This window comes from Maniola jurtina, chromosome 9 (assembly GCF_905333055.1).
Source record: "Maniola jurtina chromosome 9, ilManJurt1.1, whole genome shotgun sequence".
NCBI classification, from domain to species: Eukaryota; Metazoa; Arthropoda; class Insecta; order Lepidoptera; family Nymphalidae; genus Maniola; species Maniola jurtina.
The window spans coordinates 11,108,162-11,132,199 of record NC_060037.1 but is presented as its reverse complement, the minus strand read 5'-3'; the positions used below and the strand labels follow the sequence as shown (position 1 = coordinate 11,132,199).

The following is a 24,038-nucleotide window of genomic DNA, read 5'->3' as shown; positions in this document are numbered from 1 at the left end:
ATTTTCACCAGAGGAGAATGCGCGGGACTGCGCGCGGATACGCGAGTATCCGCACGGATGAACAATTGATTTTAGTTTTTTGCACAATTATTATTTCAATGAGGACAATGTCGATAATACTTCAACTGTGAAAAATGCTCTGCGCTACGCTCCGACATATGTGCGCCGGCCCTAACGCAAAATGTCGAAACCGTAATGTTTGGAAAAATTAAACCTAGGTATAGGTACAATTTCATAGTAAGGCAAGGCTTGAATATTTAGACTTTCATAATTTTAAGGGTCTCTTTTTTTCAAGATATTCTTTATTTTATGGATAAGAGTTAAATAAGGATATTTACTAGTATTTACCCTTAAAAATAATACCATCTTTTTGTAGCATTTTGTAATGCAACTTTAAAACAAGAAGCTTGCTACGAGTAGGTAATATTACCTAACGACCTCGTAAGCTCGGAAATCCTTAGGTAGGTATAGCGTTAAATTAATTTGATACGGCACCAAGTGTGGTCTGTTCAACACTGATAAGCGCTCTAAGAGGATCCTAATGCTGAAAGAAATCGCACCGAAATTATTTCAGCTTCCGTAAGCTTAGCTCGTGATTATGACTTATCGTCGAACGAAATTGTTCTCGTACCTACCTAATACAAATGGTACCCTCTTTCCATGATAAAGGTCCGATCGTTTATTATTTACCCGCCTTTGCCTTGTCACGATCCCAGGCACGCACTTCTTAGGGATGATATATGCTAGACCGGGCCGTGCCTCGTCCGACGCACACGATTCACAGATTGTAGTTTAATATGATAAACGTAACACGGACGAGGCTCGAAAGACTCGAACATGGCACGGTCTTATGTGACATACAAATTGCTCATCTAGTGACTCGGACGTGGCACGGCTCTGGCCGGGCGCGGTCTAGCGTAAATCATCCCTAACTTTACGTAGTTAAGTGCGTTTTAAGCAATTAAAATTACATGCTTTAACGGTGAAGGAAAACACGGGCACGCACTTGAACACGGGCGTGAACTTTTCGTCAAAATCGGTTAGATGATGGATGGATCGTGAAAAGGCAACAGACACACTTTCCCATTTATAATATGAATTACCCATTTATAGTATGAATACTATCTATCTCTTTTTATTTAAATAAAAATAGCGAGCAAACAAGCAGGCGGGTCACCTGATGTTAAGTGATTACCGCCGCCCATGAACATTTGCAGTACCAGAGCAGAGAAACCGCCAAAGCGTTGCTGGCCTTTTAGGAATTTGCTGGTGCGCCCCATGAATAATTTCATGCTGTCCCATAATTCGATATAATCGAGATGCAATATTCAAATCTTTGTTTATCCGTTAACATTAAAGTAAAACGTATCTCCTAAAGGTTAGTAGGTAAAATGGCTAGGATGTAGGTCGGGACGGAGCGTTATTTCTGCTTTGCGTGGTTTGAACCTCTCCCTTGGGGTTTGAACACAATTTAGAAAATGGAGTAGGTACCTAAACGCGCGCTGTTTTATGTGGTGTTAATATTAACATGGGTAAATTGAGTTTATTAAAAACTGAATTAATCGTCGTCGTCGTCTCAAGGGACTCTTGTAGGGACTTTTCGTTCATAGACAAGTTTGCCCTTGACTGCGATCTCACCTGGTGGCAAGTGATGATGCAGTCTTAAATGGAAACAGGCTACCTGGAAGGACTGTGGCAGTTTTCATCAAGCCCTTGCGGTGCGATGTTTTTTTTTTGCCCATTCTTTTGTAATTTACTCTCAATTTATTGTGGTTGCTTCGGAAAAAAAGGATTGTGATTTTAAATTTTTTAATCACGACAAAATGTATTTATTGCTTAACATTTCACTTAATCATCAGCAAATCAATCCATTGCTGGCCCATCGGCCCTTTTTCAGAATAAGAAGGCAATGCCCACGCTTGACGCTGGGGAAGGACTCATTGGCAAACTTCCTGCCGCCTACCGGCAAACCGTTCAAAAACAATTTTTAACAGTCACTTCTTCAATCAAAAGCAATTTCGAGTCCTAGTGTACTGCATACACACTCAATAAAGTACTTTTTTATGTTATTTACAAGTCGTAAGAGCGTATCTAGTCAACCCTCATATTTCTACGGTGAGATTACATCTCGAAACATTTTCCGGAACCCTTTGGGTACAATAATGGCGATAACAATATGTCCATAGGTTACAGCCTCGTTGGTGCGCTGTTTTTAGGGTTCCGTACCTCAAAAGGAAAAACGGAACCCATAAAGGATCACTTTGTTGTCTGTCTGTCTGTCCGTACGTCCGTCCGTCCGTCCGTCCGTCGTGTCTTTCAAGAAACCTATAGGGTACTTCCCGTTGACCTAGATTGATCATGAGGCAGGTAGGTAGGTTTTATAGCACAAGTACAGGAATAACTCTGAAAACCGTGAATTTGTGGTTACATCATTAAAAAAAAAATTAAAATGTGTTTCAATTTTCAAAGTAAGATACCCCGATTGGTACAATAGGGGTATCATATTATGATATATATGATAGTTTTTGATTTATCGTGCAAAATGTTGGAAAAAATACCCGAGTACGGAACCCTCAGTGCGCGACTCCGTCTCGTACTTGGCCGGTTTTTCAACTCTTAACTTGCCCATTCTTTTGTAATTTTCTCTTAATTTATTGTGGTTGCTTCGGAAAAAAGGATTTTTATTTTGAACATTTTAAACCGATGTCGTGCTCCGGAAAAAAAAGATTTTTATTTTAAACTCTTTTTTAAATTTTAAATTTTATTTGAGCCTCGGTAGCTCAACGGTTGAGGAGCGGACTGAATTCCGAAAGGTCGGCGGTTCAAACCCCACCCATTGCACTATTGTCGTACCCACTAAGGGAAAAGAGGAGTGTCATGATTATTAGCCCACTCGATACAATAGTAAAAAGATTTTTTGGAGACTCCTACTTTTTGGATGTAACATCCGTCAGGTCGATTTCTTTCGTAAGTATAAAATGTAGCCTATGTCACCCGGACCATTGACACCTCGTTCATCAAAATCGGCTCAGTAGTTTAGGCGCTACGGTGGAACAAACATAAATACAAAGCCACATACAGACATACATACATATATACATACATACATACATACATTTACATACATACATACAAAGACAGCTTAAATCATAACCCTTCTTTTTGGCTTTGCCGTCGTCGGGTAAAAATAAAATAAATTGAATTGAATCTTCGCTAATGTACGATGAGCCTAAGGTTAAATCAATTAAGTATGTTAACCATGCAGTAAATATTAGTTAGAGTTGCGTCCCAGGTTGTGTTAAAGTGTTGTAACTAGTTATAAGTTTGAAAGCCATTTAGGGAATAGACAGTTGGGTAACTCACTAAAAACAGTTGTGAAATGTCTGAAAACTCTACGCTACGTACCTTTTCACTCAATTACGCGGGTTGTTCATTAATTTCCCTTCAACTATGTTATGTATGATGTATGTAAATTAAAAATTTATAACACCCCCGACAAGTGAAGGTTACAGTAACCAGAAAAGAGCTGATAACTTTCAAACGGCTGAACCGATTTTCTTGGATTATAGCTAAGAACACTCTCAACCAAGCCACCTTTCAAAGAAAAAAAAAAAGAAATTAAAATCGGTTCATTAGTTTAGGAGCTACGATGCCACAGACAGATACACAGATACACACGTCAAACTTATAACACCCCTCTTTTTGGGTCGGGGGTTAAAAATGGATGAATTTTCATTGCTGGGCCGATTTCTTCATTGTACGAGATATATTCTCTATCTCTGCATCATATTCTTCATTGCTAAGGGTCATGTCCTCTTCCTTACCTTTGTTACTTTATTATCCTACTAGCGACCCGCCCCGGCTTCGCACGGGTGGACATTTATTTTTTCTATTTTCCGGGATAAAATATAGCCTATACGGAATCGGAAGAATCCCTCTAAGTAATGGTAAAAGAAATTTTGAAATCGGTCCAGTAGTTTTTGAGCCTATTCAATACAAACATACAAAAATACAAAAATACAAAGGTTTCCTCTTTATAATATTAGTATAGAAGTATAGATAAATGGTAGGAGTTTTTTTGAGATAATAATGCTAAGCGAACAAGATTTCGATTTAGTTTTTACGGTTATTATCAAATGTTAGTGATAATAACCAGGACCGTCAGCTTTACGTGCTCTCCGAGGTACGGAGAAAACAAAAAGTCTGAAGTCCGGTCACCCATCCAGTTACCGACTTGGATCAACAACAACAATCGCAATTGCGATGTTATGTGTTGTGACGACTAAGCTACACCGCACATGCCCCTTTAATAGGAGATAATAGTCCTATGTAATACTAAAGGAGACCCGCGACTTCGTCCGCGTGGATTTAGGTTTTTAAAGATCCCGTAGGAACTGTTTGATTTTCCTGGATAAAAAGTTGCCTATGTCAATAACAGGGACGCAAGCTACCTCGGTACCAAATTTCATAAAATCGGTTAAGCGGATGGGTCTTTAGGAATCCCGTGGGAACTCATTGATTTTCCGGGAAAAATGTAGCCTATGTCCGTCCCCGGGATATAAACTAACCCTGTACCAAACTTCGTCAGAATCGGTTAAACTGTTGGACCGTGAAAAGGTAGCAGACAGAGAGACAGACAGACACACTTTCGCATTTATAATATAAAGTATGGGTAGTAATTTAACTATAGGAGATGATATTAATAGACATTTGAAAAAAAAAAACTTTGACTTTGACAAGTAAATTTGTACCCCGTGGAACATATACCCCGGCCCTACCTCGTGTTGACCCAGCAGCAATAGAACCAGACTTTTTCTTCAGTCGATCTCAATGGTTATATAACAAAGGGACATTTAGATAGCACACCGAAACCCGAAGGGACTCCATGAATATTTCATGACCCTTTATCAAATCTATCGCATTTATCATAATTTTTCATTTAAATTGTTCGAGCTTTATCGAATTCTTTTGCATAAAGAATATTTTTTTCTTCTTGCTTTTTTTACGATCGAGTTGGAGAGTTTACGTATTCCCTGAAAGAAAATGAAATACGAAAGATCCTCAGATGAAATCATATTAGGTAGTCAAGTTTAACAACGTACTTAATCAAAAAGATCAACCGCCGAGTTTCTTGCTGGTTCTTGTCGGTAGGAAAAGCATTCCTAGCGATAAATAGATTCACTTGAGTATTCGAATACATTTGTAATTTTTTTTTTAGAATTTTTGTTTTATTAGAACTTGACGGACACACTGGCGTGTCTTGATTGAATGAAAAAAAAAAAACTATTTTTACTGGAAAACAATAATAAATTATAAACCAATGTAGTAAATTGGACAAATGAAGAACATATGCATACTAAACTTAGTATGCATATGTTTGCATGTTTAGTATGCATATTATGTTCTGTGAGAACCATATAGGTAATATGGTTAGAAAGCGCAGATGAAAGAAAGTTACTTATGTAGTGTAAGCACCTTACTCCAATTTAAGAACCTATTTATGTTTATATATTAATCGTCAAAAAATTTATCGACGCATGTTTCTAAGATATTTTTTTAATCGATTTATATAAAAATATTATTGTTACTGTTGAATGCTATAAATTAAATTGATTGAATTGAGACTTCTGAATTGTTTGATTGAGAGCTTTGTATCGACTCGTATTGATAAAATATTAACGTATTTTCCGTAACAGAATAGCGAGTGATTTCCTACTTCATTGGGCCGGAATCAAGCATTATATATTCACATTCACTGAACAACGCTGATGGGTTTCATATCATTCAGAAATTTAATAGAATTTTACTTATACCTAGGTATATAGATTTTTTTACATTGAATTTGAGATGCTTGCCCGCAATTGACAGATCACACTAATATTATAAAGGCGAAAGTTTGTATGTGTGTGTGTGTGTGTGTGTGTGTGTGTGTGTGTATGTTTGTTACTCCTTCACGCTAAAACTACTGGACGGATTGGGCTGAAATTTAGAATGGAGATAGATTATACTCTGGATTAGCACATAGGCTACTTTTTATCCCGGAAAATCAAAGAGTTCCCACGGGATTTTTAAAAAACTACATCCACGCGAACGAAGTCGCGGGCATCAGCTAGTTTTAGATAATCCACAATAGTTACAGTCACAGACATCATGACTTAGAACATCCATCCATACTTATATCTATACTTACTTAATATTATGAATGCGAAAGTGTGTATGTCACACACAAAGGAACATGGCTAGCTTATATCCCGGGGACGGACAAAGGCTACTTTTATCCCGGAAAATCAAAGAGTTCCCACGGGATTCCTAAAGACCCATCCGCTTAACCGATTTGTATGTTTGGTACCGAGGTAGCTTGCGTCCTTGTTTTATCCCGGAAAATCAAACAGTTCCCACGGGACCTTTAAGAACCTAAATCCACGCGTCCGAAGTCGCGGGCATTCTCTAGTTCTCTATAAATCCGTATAGAATAGAATAGAATACATTTTTATTCAAGTTAACTTTTTACAAGTGCTTTTGAATCGCCAAAGTATTTACCACTGGTTCGGAATGTCATTCCCACCGAGAAGAACCAGAAAGAAATTCGGTATAATAACCTAACTGCTCTATTTTAATATAATTTACCTAATTTGCACACAGCACGAAGACGAGTACCTACCTAGGTAAGTATCTGAGTTCATTAGTAATGCCAGTATTTTTTAATGAATGTCGAGTTTTCATATTTTGCTATGAATGTGGGCTCGTTAGGTCGAGTTTTGTCGCCTATATTATAAAGGGTCGGAGTTTTTCAACTGAAAATCATTATTAATTTAAAGAATACTTAGCTTAGCTTACTTATTTATTACTTCTAACTTTACTAATATTAAAAATGCGAAAATATGTTTGTTTATTTGTTTTGTCCTTCAATTGTGATGCAACGGAGCAACGATTTGGTGCAATTTCTGCATAGATATTAATATAATTAAGGATCTGGAGAATGACATAGGCTACTTTTATCTCCAAAAATGATGAGAACATCGTTGATGAACTCAGATTCCCAACGTGATTTTTAAAAACCTAAATCCACAGGCATCAGGTAGTACTAGTAAGTATAATATTTACCTAAAACTGAAATTCACACTGAAGAGATATCGAAGATATCAGACCAGGCCACGCTCCACAGTGGTGACTTGCCAACTGCCCAACTCCAAGCTGCTAGTTGCTACTGAGATATTATTGACAGAAAAACACCGTAACAATAGTTACGGTGTTTGCCTGAGCTAGGACTCATAATCCACTGTCAAAAAGGTACGTTGGGCCTTTCTCTTAATTCAATTTAGTGGCAGAATTAGCTAAAATATACCTACTTAATACCAGTATCAGTAAAATGAGAGAGGCTTGAATTTACGAAAGCTTATACGAAAAGACAGTGCAGAAGTTGTGCCCTAGAAATTGTTCTATAGAACAGTTGGCAATTAACATAAAATACGACTCATATTTTGGATATTTCATAGTTTTAAAAGAAAATACCTACACGGTTTTGAACGCCTTTAACAAGGCTCTCTCCGTCACTCGCTTCATACAATCGTAGTTCCAATTTCATTTGAATATTAAGCAACCAAAGTCCATGAAATTTTGCAGACATATTCTAGAAACTAATATCCGTGTCTGTGGTGTTTTAGATGTTTCTAAAAATATGTAGTTTTAAAATTACAGGAGCTCAAAGATTTGTATGTAAATTTTTAAGACCGCGTAACTTTGAAACCATATATTTTAACAGAAATCTGGACTACCACAGACATAAATATTAGTTTCTAGAATATATCTGCAAAATTTCATGGACTTTGGTTGCTTAATATTCAAATAAAATTGGAACTACGTTTGTATGAAGCGAGTGACGGAGTGACCCCTCTTAATATTAAGGTGTTCTCATTATATCGTTACCGTGTAAGAAAACGGAATTGTAAAGTTTTCCGTAATTAATACGACCTACATACGGCAATTAGGTAACTTAATTCTAAGACCCCTTTACGTCACAATTAACTTTAACTGAGTGGTGAGAAAATAAATAGTAGTTTTTTTAAAAATCTAATAGCTATGCACGTGTCAGCCCCGTCGAAATCTAAGTACATTAAAGAAAAGAAAAAGTTCCTAACAAAATAACACAAATTTATAATCTATAAAAGATTCAAAAAGACATAGGGCATCCTTAGATGCAGGAAGGGCAAGTATATTCAAAAACATCCCAAATCTGTTCAAATTCAAATACAAATTAGAATATAAAATAGATTACAAATATTTTTACTGATATAAACTGTTACAAGTATCTACTTTTGAATTTGCCTGAACATTATCTTCGATTGTGTAATATGCTTACAATTTAGATAGAAGTCATATTTTTTACCAGAAAATATGACTTCGTGGTACAGCTATATTATATGGTAGGATTTTTTATTCAGATTCAAGCAAGGCCTTGACTGAATTTCACCTGGTGGTAAGTGATGATTCAGTCTTAAAAGGAAGCAGGCTAACTTGGAAGGGGTATCGAAGTTTTTACTAAACCCATACCCATTTAGCTTCTACTCAGCATCGTACCGAGACACCAAATCGCTTGGCGGCACGGCTTTAGGGTGGTAACTAACCGGTGGTGCGTGTCCAGGATCGAACCCCCGTCCCCCGGCCTCCGATTAGGAGTCGGACGTCCTAACCACTAGGCTATCACAGCTTGAGGGGGATGTAGGGCAACATAATTGGCACGTTCGGTTATGCCTGTGTCCAATTTTGTCCAGTAGAGCCTGGGGCTTGTCACCGCCATGCAATTACCTAGGCTCGTGTTCACGCGCTAGTGATAGCCAAACTACGTGATGCATGATATTGCTTTAGTACCTTCCTGCATACGCGCTGCTAGTAGCTAACTTAATTTTGACATTAGGGCTATCGCATACTGACGGAGTGGAGTAGAGCCGAGTATTTTTGATAATAGCATTTAACTCAGCACGTGAGTATAGCCGGGATCTTCTATTTTTATAACTTCATGGTATGTGGTAGGTACCTACCCAGTAGGGCAGGTTCATGGCAACATAATTGGCACTTTCGATTATGCCTGTGTTCAATTTTGTCTAGAAGAGCTATGCCTGGGGCTTGTTGTTACCGCCATGTAATTACCTAGGCTTGTGTTCGTGTAAGTTGAACGTGACGGAAAATAAAAATCGGTGAAGACTCTAAGGACAAGGTGAATGGGTGGATCAAGGGTGAACTGCGAGCAATCCTCTTTATGTCTAAATAAATAAAGCTTAGTTTGAGTCGTAGTCAAGAAAGACGCTGTGCCTCGGCCACACTCCAGTCGGGTGGTGTGCATTGCGCTTAAGGCGCAATCAGAGGTCCACCCAGAGATTCCAGAGGGATCCCAGGGAACCCAGAGGTCCTTTTTACACGACGTCAACTAGGTACTATTTGGGTTCGAGTTGATACCACTAAAGCACAGCTAAATATTGCAAGCAAGACTATACTACTATTATATTATTCTGTGCAAAGACCATCTGCGCGGCATCGTACCGGAACTCCAATCGCTACGACTTCTTATAGTATAGACTTCCCAGTCTTAGTCGAGAATAAAGATTGTCTGCAAGCTAGTGCAATTCTCGGCTGTAATCTCCCAGTCGAGTGCGCAGGGCAGGATGTAGGGCGCGTTAATTGGCGTCAGATTGCAGCCGTGGCACAGGCCTCACCACAAGCTAAGCTAAGTCAAGTTTATTTATCACTAGAGGATGCCCGCGACTTCGTCCGCGTGGATTTAGGTTTTCAAAGATCCCGTGAGAACTGTTTGATTTTCCGGGAAAATTTGCCTATGTCAATTATAGGAACGTAAGCTACCTAGGTACCTTTCATACAAATCGGTTAAGCGGATGGGTTTTAAGGAATCCCGTGGGAACTCTTTGATTTTCCGTGATAAAAAGTAGCCTATGTCCGTCCCCAGGATATAATTCAAATTCAAATTTAAATTATTTTTATTCAATTAAACTTTTACAAGTGCTTTTGAATCGTCAAAATAATCTACCACTGGTTCGGAATGCTGTACCTACCGAGAAGAACCAGCAAGAAACTCGGCGGTTGCTCTTTTCAAATGTACAATTTACAATATAAGCTGATCCTGTACCAAATTTCGTCAGAATCGGTTAAACTGTTGGGCCGTGAAAAGGACAGACAGACAGACACACTTTCGCATTTATAATATTAGTATGGATTTTTATAATAGTGTTTACCTATACTTTAAGGAAATTTGTAAGTAATTTTTAAATACATATAACAAATTTAGCTTAGCTTTGCTTATCTCAGAAGTTGAATGTAAGCTAAGCTAAGCAAAGATAGTTTAGCTTAGTTCAGCTCGCGGTGTGGCTTACGTTTTATCGCTCGTCAGCCATATGCAATTACGTCGCGACACCGGAATTTGGTGACAACTAAACTACGCGATGTTGCATCCCTTTGTCGACATTGCTAGTGCAGTGTTGTGTAATGTATGCTAAACGTGAGCGTGTTATATGCGACCAGTAGCGCATAGAGTCATAAAAACACTGCTTTGTCACCGTCAACCGAGCGACGTCACCTGCTGACAGTGATTTTGTGAAGTGGTGCCTACTAACAAGTGTAAATTAAAACTTTATAACACCCCCCACAAGTGAAGCTTACAGTAACTAGAAAAGAGCTGATAACTTTCAAACGTCTGAGTTTTCTTGGATTATAGCTAAGAACACTCTCGATCAAGCAACCTTTCAAACAAAAACACTAAATTAAAATCGGTTCCTTAGTTTAGGAGCTACGATGCTACAGACAGATACACAGATACATACGTCAAACTTATAACATCCCTCTTTTTGGATCGGGGGTAAAAAAAAGAATAGCCGGCTGAGTTTGTTGTGGGCTCTTCTCAGACATGGGCGCTTTTGGAACCATTGTAGCTTTGGTAATTAATTATCACCACTCTTACTAATCTAACAATTTCTGACCATCAAAAGTTGGTACTACTTTGAATAAATGATTTTGAGTCTGAGGTTGAGTTTGCTGGATGTAGATATCTTGTAATGACTTCCATACGGCACGGTCTTGCGCAGCCTAAATCCGTTTGATGTTATCTGTCCACCTTGTGGAGGGTCTGCCAAAGTTTTGCTTTCCAGTGAGAAGATACCATTCCAGTACCTTGATAGCAAAGCCGTGTGGTGCCGCCGTTCCGGTGTGATGCCATGTAGCGACCGATAAGGGGCATGGATTCAATTAAAAGTGCCATACCTCCATCTTAGACTGCATCATCCCTTACTACTTACCAATGAAATTGCAGTCAAGGGCTAACTTGTAATGGAATAAAAATAAAGCTTCCTGCTCTCAACCCCTATACGCCCCTTTGGGCGGATGATAAGTAAAAATGTGCCTGTCATGGCTTTGAACGGGAATTCTGGTGCCTTGCGTTATAAACCTTTAGTAACTTCTCAGTATTTATATCGTTGTATGAGCTCTTTGCTCCCTGCACCTTGCCCTTTGGGTATAGACCCCTAAAAATGCACCTCCGAGTGCGAATTCTGGTGCCTTGCGTTTTAATAACATCTCAGTATTTATATCGCGGTACGAGACACGCATCGTTCTCATCTCTTTATGTAAATGACAGCTTCTGTTACGTGAAGGAATCTAGGACAGCCTTCAGCCTGGTTATGAGTATAAATGAGAAAATTCACTGTACGTACTTACCTACATTTTTTTTATAAGTACATACTATCAACTCATCGCCGGCTCACTACTAAGTACGAGTCTCTTATTAGAATGAAAAGGGTTTAGGCCATAGTCAGCCACGCTGGTTCAGGGTGGATCAGCAGACTTCACACAGCTTTGAGAACATTATGGACAGCTTTCAGGTATGCAGGATTCCTCACGGTTTTTGTCTTCACAATTATTAAAGCAAATGATTTTAAATTACTTAAAAGAAAACGCACATAACTCCAAAAATTTAGAAGTAGTACAAGGTACTTTAGTACAAGGCTATTACGGCTGTTAAACAATACGCATCCATTTTATTATCATTTATGATGCCTTCCTGGATGATAGCAGGAGCCGATGACAGTGCGTCACCATATACATGAACGCGTATAATATTGTATAATAGAAAGCAAAAAAAAGTGTTCATTTGGGGCTACAGAATGTACCTACAAATAAAATAATAATTGCTCGAAATAAGATGCGTGGTGAGTGGTACCAAAACGGACTCCATTCAGCATTAGCTGCGTCTGCATCGGGAACGCAGCATAATGCTGGTCTTCCGTGGAGCCAGAAGTTTTGGACAGTATAAAAGATAATCATCACCCCGCAATTCCGGCTCCACCCACCGCTCACGTCTAAGCCGCGCCCTCAACAGCAAAAGTTAATTTAAAGGGTATAAAGCTCATCATGGAGATCATAATTAATTTATCTGTTGGGCTCCCCACGACCCGCGTGTCCGCTGTGATAACGAAGGGCTACTACTTCCTCGTTCCTAACCCTTTAGTATACGAGTTACGACCCTTCGCTTGAAAGGGAGGTGTTATATGAAACATTCGCCTCTGCCAAAGAACCAGCCAAAATATTACAAGACAAAAGACAAGAGGTCTGCCCCTATTAAGGCTGATTTACGCTGCTGTACCGCCGTAAACCAGCCTTAATATTAACATGCGGCAAAGCCGACGGAAACTCTTCGATAGTATACTAACATCTCAGAGTTTAAGTCATACTTTTAATCGAGTCGTATGTGGAAAGATCTTGGAGCCCACCGCATTAGTATACCAAGAAAACCTCTACCATAAATGAAAGGAATAACGACGTTTAACAATGGGGAGTTAGAGAGAGATGGAGAACATGAAACTCATGTCTGCGTTGATGCATTGTTGCTCTTGGGCTTCTGAGTTCTGACCCTTCAATTGCCTTACAAAATTCATTGCCTGCTGAAAGTTTAAGTCATTTCATCTAACTTCATAATATGAAGTCATTTGTTACGAAGTGAATGTGAAGGAAATGAGAATGGTTTTGTTCTTGTTATTATTTTATTTTTATTTAAGTGGGAAAACCAACAGCTTACATCACACTAATATTATAAAGGCGAAAGTTTGTATGTGTGTGTGTGTGTGTGTGTGTGTGTGTGTGTGTGTGTGTGTGTGTGTGTGTGTGTGTGTGTGTGTTTGTTACTCCTTCACGCAAAAACTACTGCACAGATTTGGCTGAAATTTGGAATAGAGATAGATAATATCCTGGATTAGCACATAGGCTACTTTTTATCCCGGAAAATCAAAGAGTTCCCACGGGATTTCAACGCGGGCAGGTCGCGGGCATCGGCTAGTAAACTATAAAATCTTAAAATTAAGTAAGTTAGAGGTAATAATAGCTTATATGTAATAGGTTATATGTAATAGCTTATATGTAATAGGTAATATGTCTACGAAACAATACTATAATAGTTAGCAGGCTGAAATTTTAATCAAGCGGGTTAACCATTAATTTCATTTATTATTGAAGTCGTTAGTGCATTAATTTTAATAGTATTAATATTTACAATAAATTTTGCATGAAAATAGGAAATGATTTCTAATTAATGTACCGTAATATCGGGTCCATAATATTCTATAATTTATAGTTTAAACGACCGATGCATAGTAATCGGTTAAATTACTGAGCAATAAATGTCTTCTGTTGAAGCATGATAGAAATAGATGGTTATTGGGTCTACTTTTCAAGGTTCAAACTATTTATTTAACGCTAAGGCGTTCATAGCGAAATTGTATTTCTAGATTCAGATATTTTAGATGTCTTCTTCACTACACCACTATCACTACTAATATAAATGAGAAAGTGCGTTTGTTGGTTCATTTGTCTAATTTTAAATTATTACCAATACTACCAACTTTATTAATATTCCTATTAAAATTTTCATCAAAATTGATTTCATGGTTTTACTTCATCTTACAAGGTTCCTTGTAATTAACATATTTCATTTAGTTATTTTTTCATTAAAACTAAAACATTACAACGAAAAGACGGGCATAAAGGACAATTACTTGTCTCTATTGTAGAGATTCCTTCCAGCCAGCCTATCCTATTAGGTATCCTAAGCATTAGGCGTTACTTTGCGGAAGTCCTTGATATACCTACAAGGAACCAAAAGCTTAATTTGCTATAACCCGCAGCTGATACAGACAATGACAAATCTGTATAGTGCACCATGCACCACCATGCATGCACAGAGCAGCATGCGATATGCGACATCCACCTTTCCAGCCAGCCCACCATAAACATTTAGCATTTGCACCATAAAAAATTGACTGTTACAGCGGATTACAGCAAATTAAGATTTTGTTTCTTTGATTACTTATATTACCGTCGTCGCCCTACTAAATAAGTACTGTACAATGTACTTGATACTTGAACTGAAATTGATATTATTGAATACTATGTATACTTCCATTAAGTAATCAATCCATGAGTTAAGTTCTATCCTTGCAAGTTTTTTAAAATTATACCTTATATATTATATTGTATACAATGTTTTCTCCTACGTAAAACTGGCGATAAAACATACTTTATACACAAGGAACCCACCTGAACCTTATCTTCAAGGAAATATTAACGCTAGCATTCAGGTTAATGCATCTCACATCTGACTCGTAAGGAGGCTAGTTCCCTCTTGGGGGGTGTACTATTTTATAAATATAGTACCTACTAACATATTTCTCTGACAAAAATATTTATGTTAGCACTTAACGGGTGTCTAGCGTTACAGGCATCATAACAATCATATTAATTGATCAGGCAAGCATATCAATTGATGGTCTGGTTAAGCAAAATCTTCCCAATCTATACGAACAATAATTAATCTTTGCCCACTAAGAAAAGGTTTCAGAAATTCCATCCGAGCGAAGCCGGGCGGAAGTATTTATGCATCTTACTTTTATATCAAATCTTTGTATTTCTGTTTGACCAATCCTAACACTAATATAAATGCGAAAGTCTGTCTGTCTGTCTGTCTGCTACCTTTTCACGGCACAACAGTTTAACCGATTCTGACGAAATTTGGTGCAGGGGTAGCTATATCCTGGGGACGGACATAGGCTACTATTTATCACGGAAAATCAAAGAGTTCCCCGGGATTCCCAAAAACCCATCCGCTTAACCGATCTGTATGAAAGGTATCGAGGTAGCTTGCGTCCCTGTAATTGACATAGGCAATTTTTTATCCCGGAAAATCAAACAGTTCCCACGGGATCTTTAAAAATCTAAATCCACGCGGACGAAGTCGCGGGCATCCTCTAGTATTATATATTAAAAATAATAAAAGGTATCAACTACACTTGATGGTATAAGATCTTGAAAGGTGGAAATCAGTACAAGGAACTATTTCCAACAATGGGCATCTACTCATAAATCGTATGACTGAATATAATAGAAGTCTATTGCTGTAGCTAGACTACGTAGATATTTCGTAGAGAGAGCTACGCGCTACGGCGTAGTGAACTGGTGAGTTTTCCTGTTTCCCCACCTAGCGTTGCTTCCTGCACTGGTGTCTGTAATTAGGGTTGTCAACATTTATTCCAGGAAATGTTGAATTTTTTACAACTTACATAAAACCTAAAATAAATACTGAACAGAGTAAAGATTGTATTTGCTTTATTGAGACAACTGTTTTGGTTAGAAAGCAAGCTATAGTTATACAGATGACAGGATGACCAGCCACCATTAAGGGTGCAAGGGAGCATTACTCATTAAAAAATGTATTTGTTACTGTATTTCTTCTTCATCAATTTATAGATAGGTAACATTAACGAAAATAAAGGTATAGTAACTGAGCTGTCTTCAGTACATCACCCATCTAGACCCATCTACTGAGACGGGTCACCTCTTAGAAAGGTTTTGGCCATAGTCCATCACACTGGCCAAGTGTAGAATGCCGTTCGCACACCTTTGAGAATATTATGGAGAACTCACAGGCTGCATGCCTGAGGGTTCTCCATAAATGCTACTTACGTAAAAAAGCCTGGTGTTTAGGGCGTCACGGCCTCTTATACAGGGGGTCGGCCACGCACCTCTAATTTTTTGGAGCTAGGTTGGTATACATATATGCGTTTTGAGCAATCACTCGTAAACATCACTTGCTTTAATGGTGAAGGAAAACATTGGAAAAAAGCCTGCATGGCTGAGATTTACATAATGTTCTCGAAGGTGCGTGAAGCATGCCAATCCTCAATAATTGACCAGCGTCGTGGACTATGGCCAATGCCATCTCACACTGAGAGGAGTCCCGTGCTCTGTAGTGAGCCAGCGATAGGTTGATCAAGATGATGATGGTGATGACTGAAATGTCTCCAGTAGGTACAGTCAGCAACAAAGCTAGGTTTGCACCAGCCAGTACAAGCGACTATAGACGGATGCAAACTAAGCTTTGTTGCTGACTGCACGTATAAGCTCCTCAAAGCATTGGTAACAGGTACAGCAGGCAACCCTAGCGTGCTTTGTTAAATTGCAGCTGTATTATTCGTTTTGACTTTAGTCAGCGCTCGTGCACGTGTGATAGCTTCAATCGATATTATTTCGATTTCCAACTTTTGTGACGTTGCACACAAATTGGAAAGGTATATTGCAAATTGCAAAGTATTCTTTTACGAACGCTACTTCCAATTAAATCATTGTGAAATGTATTCGAACAACAATAGTTGCAAATGCACATTGCCAATATATCATAGTGAGATGGCCTTGCCATCCGTCATACGGTTTTATGTCTGTCGGAAATTTGAAGCCTTGCTCTTAAAAACAAAAATCTCGCACGAAAAGAAATAAATTAGTTAAGATTCTGAGTAATTGTAGGAAAGGAAGTATAAAAAACAAAAGGGCAAAATAAATTGCTCTAAAGCTAAATTGCGTTAGGGTCGGTCATAAATTAGATAAAAGTCGTAAATTTTAACTTAGAAATCTCTACAAGTGTACAAAATTGTAATCACGTGTTATGCGAGTGGTCTAGGCAAGGCAAGAGCGTGAGAAAGCAAAAGGTACGGCCCATTAAGGGATGTTTGAAATACATTTTATTTTCAGCCAATTAGCCATCAGCCAGGGTAATTCTGTGCGCAAGAGTGAACCAATCAGAAACCGAAATTTCGCTGGTTTTTTTTTCATTTCAGATCATGGGCGTGAACAAAAGATATCCGTGTGGACGTTTTAAGTCTACACTGGGGGACCGAGAGGGACATTCGATTGAGGTCTGGCTCAACGTGCAGTAGAGCTTAACAGTGAATATTAAGTGTATATTGCAATTGTATAGTTAATAATAGAAAAATTATAAATAGAATAAAATAGTGTGTATCCGGGCCAGCAGAAGCTGATATATGGTGATGTACTAATTTACATTTAATTTTAAACTAGATTATTTGAAAATCAGTTCCAAAAATCTTGAGTAAAGAATTATTTTACAAACTAAATTAGAGATGATATTATTATTTGGATATTAGGAGGTGTTACAATATTGTGTATAACTATTAGATTTGCATCCAAAATTATAGAAATGGGACATTTCTCTTTGTGGAACTAGGATTCAAATATATCTAGAATAAATAATGAATATATTATAATTTACGCATAATGTGTGTCCTTAAAATTTACTTTATTATAGAAGTAAGAATTATAGATAATATCTCTATTGATTATGTGGGCATGTGTGTATTTTAGATAAAATGGTGTACATAATATTATATAAAGCCGAAAGGGTTTTTTTGTTTGAATATTTGCTTTTCCCTTTCAATAATTAGTATGGCTTAGGAAGCAAATATTCGGCCGAGAATTAATTAATGTAATAAAGTTACTTAATTCCCAGTCTAAATAATAAATTCAGTTTCTCTTCTTTTTTTTCTAAATACTCAACTGTATGAGTAAATAAACAATTATTTACCAGAAATAAATGCACTTGGGTATAACTATCATCTTTTATTTGCTATATTTAGATACATTTTCCTAGACATTTAATAATGGAGATTCAATTTGTTTGGAGGCTAGACTATCGTATTGTAATATTAACAAAGCCAAAGATACGAAGAAACCATGTATCGAACTAACTTGAGCTCCAATATTAAGATTTTCTCATATGACCTATTTACCAATCACAATTCCTATTATTAAGTAAAAATTAGGTTAGGTTTTTTTTTCAGCAGTGCACCTATTTATAATACTAGCTCTTATTCAGCATTAAATAGGGAATAAAATTGAATTAGCAGTCTAATGCAGTCTGATGGAATGACACTTGTCGTTACAATTATAGATTTGGTAGAAAAATTACTCAATAGCTAAAATAAGGTGGTGTGCTATAAACTACTAGCTACCGCGGTATAAACATCGTCTTCATCAACATGAACAGCTTTCACCGGCTCACTACTGAGCGCGGACTTCATAGAGAACTCTCGATCAAGTTTACCTTCATCATATGGTATTTTATACCATTATGTGAAATTCTCACGATGGTTTTTCCTTATACTTTTATTATCACAAAACGATTAGTACTAATATACCAAGAATGCTCTCCACTACTAAAGATAATAGGGTTGGCTGGGTTCGAATCCCAGGCTAAAGACACCTTAAAGGGACCTTGTCGAGGATACTTTCGAGTAACAGCTAAATTTCATCTACCTACTAAAATACCCTGAACGAGACAATGGAATACACGCTGCCTCCGGAGGACAGATGGCGAGGCAGGTAGGTACCTTTTTTTTTATGGTGTACCGATCTTTCCCAAACAGCATTTTAGGTAACATTATCTGTTAAAACCGACGCCAGCTGAATTTGTGAATCACCGAGTTTTTGAATAGATAAAAATACTAGTTTTGCTGTACTTTGTAATTCCTTTGCTTGATATTATATGGTACATGGTTGATTGGTGACGTACCAGCAGCGAGATTCCGGCACAAAGCAAACACGTCATGTCTTTATACAGCTGGACTCTCCGAACTAATAAATTGGCCAATTTATTGACAATCAATCAAACAAATATATAAATATACAAAAATACCATGGTTTTGGGGCGAGCCCAGAGCTCATTGAAAAGAACCTAGGTTTCCGTACCTAGGCAAATTGAAAACGCTTCGCAGCGAAATAGGAGAGTCCAAGTGCTGTGCCCCGATAACAATGCTAAAAGACTGAGATTTCAGTGTAGGGCTCCCCCCGTGCTTGAGGAATGCCGGTTGGTCTCAAACCGATGGCCTAAATAAGGCAAATACACGTATCAACTGATTTTCCACACTAACAGGACGTTCTAAATTAGCAAATCTCTCCACTCATTATATCTATTTTGAGGAGTTGAAATTTTACATTAATTTTTATAATTCAATCCGTGTAAACCTGTTAGCTGGTCGAGAAGTCTACGTGTTCACCCAACGTACTGTACCAATTAATTACTTGTAAATAACTCATGACTTAAATACCTAGGTGTTTCTATAATTCAGCTGAGTTTATTTCTTATTTTATCTCTTCATAATGCCTAATCTTAACCACTAGTATAGACGATCACACCGTACCATCACAGAAATTTGGTGCCGTGACCAGGATCTATGTACGTATTCGAAATAACGATATGACTAGATTTACATTAACATAAAAATAACACAACGTAGAAATTGTGATTGGGTATTTGAGAGAGAAAAATTTATAAACTTACATTGCTATTTATAAATTATAAGTTTTAAGGACACACTGCATGTTGTTTTATATTTATATGTTGTACATTTACATTTATTTATGTATAGGGGGAGCAGGAGAGCAGAAATAAGCTGTATGTCTTATAAATGTAAAATTTACAGGTTTTCAGAAGATACTACAGAGATCGAGCTATTATTCCTTGCTTATTTCTCAGACTTAATTTTTTTCAAACTCTGAGAATACATATAATCGAAGCAGACCCAAACATGTGATTGCAATTAGTAACAGTAATATATTAGTATTAAAAATACGGCTTCGCGACTTATGAAAGTTATTCAAATAAAATTTAAGTTGGCACTTGGGTAGGTAAAAGAAATAGGGTCAAATTGAAAAAAAAAAGATGTCTTCAGGTAGAAAAGGACGTAGAACAAAGCAAGTAGGTGCGGGGCAAAGCGATGTTAGTACCGTAGAATCGAGCGAGCAAACAACGACCTTAGGGAATGCTACATTAGAGTTGATTTTGAAAAAAATCACCGAGTTCGAAGCAAAATTACAACAGTTAAATTCAAATACCGGTTCAAATGAAATCGCGAGCGTCTCTTCACACGAGTCGAACGGGATTAATGAAAATGAAAAATCTGATAGGCAGGGGTCAAATCTTGAAACCGCGAGCACAAGTACATTATCTGAGACCCGGAATTTATATGTTGTACAGCCGTCAGTAACTAAACCAAATTTCGACGGAAAACCATTCACTAACCCCATCGTTTTTCTTAAACGATTAAAGAAATATATAAGGGCGGTAAATGGATTAGATCGCGAAATAGATATAGCGTTAGGTTGCATCTCGGGGCATGCTCGGAAGGTTATGGACTTGTATTCGAAGGGCTGGACTACGTTCGCTGACTTCGAGATTGATTTTAGACGAAATTATTGGACCGAACAAATTCAGGAATCTATAAGATATAAATTGATTAATGCGGTATATTCAAGCGATTCGGGAATGTCGATGTCCGAACATTTTGCTGAGCAAGCAGAATCAATGCAGTCATTAACTATTGCGTTTAGTGAGAGAGATTTGGTCAATTCTATTATGCGACATTATGCTATAGATATACAGCGATTATGGTTTACTAGAACAGAAGAAGTTAACATCATGAACGGAGCGAAATTTCTTCGAAACATAGAGCAAAATATTGTTGAAAAACCTAGGCAAATTACGAGAGGTACTGTTAGTAATAATTACAGAGGTAGACGATACAATGAGTCATCATCGAGACGACCTATTGTAGCAACAATGTCAACAAGAAGTTGGAGAGCTAGGGGAAATTCGACGAGGGGACGCGGCTATCGTGGTCGATTAGGTTCTAGGGTTAACTTTAACAGGCCTACGGTATCCGAATCTAAACAAATTAGGCCGGCTATCACGTTCGTGAAAGAGGGCGAGAATCTTACTGTGTCTAAGAATGTGGGGGAGGGTTCATCAAAAAACTAGAATGCCCAACACAAACGAGGTCAAGTCAGTTAGTCTTGTGTGGCACGGGCGTCAGAAAGACCTCAGATCACGAAAGGACAGGTGTAGTCTATAGGATCTTAATTAATAGTGGATGGAAGCCAGGACAGAGTTTGGGGACCGGAGATAAGGGACTTAAGCGGTTATTAAGAGGCGGCGTTGATTATAACGAGTATAGTAGTCAATTTGAAATTAGGAGTATAGGAATCTTATTGGAAAACCAGTTTGAAAATGTAACAGAGTGTAATGAGTTAGGCGTGACTTGTGAAACTTGTATGAGGAGAGGTTTGAATGTGTACACAATGTATCATGAATTAGATGAACAAACCGATGTGAGTGTTGATTATTCTTTACCTAGGTTACCTGAAGTATGTGTTAGATTGTATGGAAGAAGTATGAGTGCACTCATAGATACGGGAAGTCAGATTAGTGGAATAACTAGGGAATTGTACGACTCTATTCTAAGAGAACATGGGACATTGCCAGAGATCGCTATTCCAGCAATTCAAATACAAGGCGCGTTTGGATCGCGAAGTGAAAGCACGAATCGGTTAGTGCTAATAGAGTTTCAGTTAGGTAGTACTTTAGTTGAAGCACCTGTACTAGTTATGCGACGTCTTCCTAGGTCATTGATACTAGGATACGATTGGTTAGAGCGGGTAAAAGGAATAGTGAACTGTAATGGTGAACACACTTTGACTATTGAACATATGGGCGTTAGGTCTTGTGTTAGGCTGAATTCGGACTGCAAAATCGAAAGGTTAGGGGGAGAGACGAACGCAGCCACGATTAATTTAATATTAAATCAAAACTCTAGGCCAGTGGAACAAAGTGTATCAGACATGAATTTAGATAATGAGAAATTTAAGGGATTAAAATTAGATGACGCGAACTTAAGTAATGAACAAAAGGAATTATTACTACCTGAGTTAAACAAACACTGTAAGGTATTTACGGAAGGTTTAGGTTTGACAAACAAGTACGAACACGTTATTGAGCTATTAGACGAAACACCTTTTGTAAAACACAGTTATCCGGTACCTTTGGCGTATAGAGAACAGGTAAAAACCGAATTAGAAGAGTTAGAAAAACTAGGCGTGATCAGACAGGAAGCGACTCCTTACTGTAGTCCTCTCACTTTCACAAAGAAACGAGATGGGTCAATAAGACTCTTATTGGACGCACGAGAGTTGAATAAGAAAATGGTAGGTGACGCGGGCGCGCCTCCACTCACATCTGAGATTTTACAATCCTTTCATGGAGTAAATTATATCAGTTTAATTGATTTGAATAATGCCTATTTTCAAATACCTTTGCATAAAGATTCTAGGAAGTATACTGGGTTCTCGTTCATGGGGAAGACGTATACTTATAATGTTTTACCTCAAGGATTAAAGACTTCTGTAGCAGGGTTTTCGAGAGCAATGGATTATATCCTAGTAGGAGTACGAGAGTTTTGCGTAAACTATTTAGACGACATAGTCATATTCACTACGGGGGACATAAAGTTACACTTAGAACATTTAGATCGAGTGTTAGATAAATTAGAAACCGCAGGTTTAACTGGAAGGTTAGAGAAGTGTCGGTTCTTATGTGTAGAGGTAAAGTTGTTAGGACACATAGTAAATACTAACGGGGTACGTATGGATCCTGAACGGGTTAAAGCCATATTAGACTTCCCTATACCTCGGACTATAAAACAATTACGAGGATTTCTGGGATTAATAAATTATTTCAGAAGATTTATTTCAAAATATAGCGAAGAGGTTAAACCACTGTGTGACCTATTAAAACAAAATACGAAATGGTCATGGACAGAGGAAATTAACGATTGTTTTGAAAGGGTCAAGAAATTGTTTATAGACACTATACTTCTTGTACACCCAGATCCTAAGGGAACTTATTATTTACAAACCGATAGCAGTAATTTGGGGGTTTCGGGTTATGTCTATCAATTGAATGAAGCTGGTGAAGAACAAATATTAGGGTTCTGTAGTAAAGCATTGACAGAGACAGAACGCAAATGGACAGTCACTGAACAAGAACTATGGGCCATCATTTTCAGTTTGTCAAAGTTTGAAACATATTTGAGAGGAGCGAATTTAGTCATTAGGACTGATCATAAAAGCTTGATATTCTTGCAGACGTGCAAATTATTGAGCGCCAGGATGATACGTTGGGTACATTATATAGGGCGATTTAATTACACAGTCGAACATGTGAAAGGTAAACTAAACATTGTAGCAGACGTATTGTCTCGACATTTAAAGGGGACCACCGATGTATTAACTAACAAGGTCACGGGGCCTGAAATGAATCTATTTAAAACATCATTAGGACGATTAGTGCGGGAGCGATGGAGAGAGATAGGTAGTTATCAAAGTCGCGACAAGACTGCTAGTGAGATAATTAGACGCGTGCAAACAGCAGACACTTCTGAATCAAAGTACTACGTGCTTAAAGAAGGGATTCTTTATAGAAGAGACATAAAAGGGGATATCTTAAGGTTATATGTTCCCGAGAACATACTAAGGGATTTGATAGTTAGCATACATGAAGAAGTAGGTCATTTCGGGCGATACAAGGTTTATGCTCTTATGAAACGTCAATATTATTTCCCAAATATGTCTCGTATAATAGGTCGTGTTGTAAGAGCTTGCGAGGCATGTCAAAAGTCAAAGCATGCTTTGGAAACGCACACGGGGCCGATAAAAACTGTAATAGCGAAGGAAATAGGAGAGAGAGTTTTTTGCGATATTTTTGGACCTTTACCGGCAGGACGATTTGGTTTTAAATACATATTCGTAATGCAAGATGCTTATAGTAAGTTAATCAGACTATACCCACTACGCCAGGCTAGTGGGAA

The 24,038-nt window shown here is 37.8% G+C and overlaps 1 long non-coding RNA gene across 1 annotated transcript; it reads left to right on the top strand.

Annotated features, from left to right (window-relative positions):
* Positions 1–1,153: 1,153 nt before the first annotated feature.
* LOC123868104 lies at positions 1,154–24,038 on the top strand. Its single transcript, XR_006796584.1, has 3 exons — positions 1,154–1,295; positions 6,666–6,669; positions 24,028–24,038. It is a non-coding gene; the product is annotated as an uncharacterized LOC123868104 (long non-coding RNA).